Below are 946 nucleotides of genomic sequence, written 5' to 3'. Positions count from 1 at the left end.
TATATATTTTTAGAAACTGTATATATAAATATAAATATAGGTATAAATGTAAATACAAATAAAAAATGTAAGTATAAATATAAACATATACAAATATATATATATACAACTTTATCTTCCTACAAAGTCTTCTTTTTTTTATGCCATAAAAAAATGGAAAAAAAAAATCTCTCTAAATTCTTTCTCTTTCGCTCTTCCTGTACATTTTATTTTATTTATAAACGGGCATAATTTTTTTTCTTCATATCAAAAAAAGGATTTTTTTTCTTTTTCTACTACAAAAAAAAAAAAAAGAATGTAATGATTGCGTTTTCGTCAAGAGAATATGCAACGAGTGAGCCGTTTAATTTTGATTAAAATGTTAATTAGATATTTATCATTTTTTCTTCCTTTGTCGAAGAGTAGAAGTGATAATAAAAGTCATATTTCTAAAGCTATTATATTATATTTTTGCCAGTCGCAGCATTCAATTTTTCTAACTTCTTTATTGCCTTTTGTCGATTTTTCATTTTTTTTTCTCTTTTCTTTTTTTTCACCAAAAAATCTCCCTTTTCAGCTACAATTTATTTCATTTCATTGCTAATATTTAGTTAAGTCTAATGTTCGATTATGCTTTTCATCTTCATTTCATTTGCAACAGGTCTTCCCTGAGATGGGTTAAAATGATGAAATGTTTGATTTGAAGGTTGGAAAAATTCGAAACTCGTTTTAATTATCCATCCTCGTGATTTGAAATTTACGATAATTTGAACTGTCAGGTTACGTAGCATGATATTGTACTGCTTTTTATTATTTGTTTGAAATTTTATGAAATATTTTTTCCGCATTTTATTACCATCAAATAATCAATATTTCTGGATTTTATTATTTTCAATTTTTTCATTCTCAAAAAAAATATGTAAATCATGGAAGGAAAAACAATTAAAATTAAAACAACTAAGATTAT

Source organism: Loa loa (assembly GCF_000183805.2).
Source record: "Loa loa unplaced genomic scaffold supercont3.709, whole genome shotgun sequence".
Classification (NCBI taxonomy): Eukaryota; Metazoa; Nematoda; class Chromadorea; order Rhabditida; family Onchocercidae; genus Loa; species Loa loa.
The sequence above is the reverse complement of the archived record's forward strand: the minus strand, read 5'-3'. Positions refer to the sequence as shown.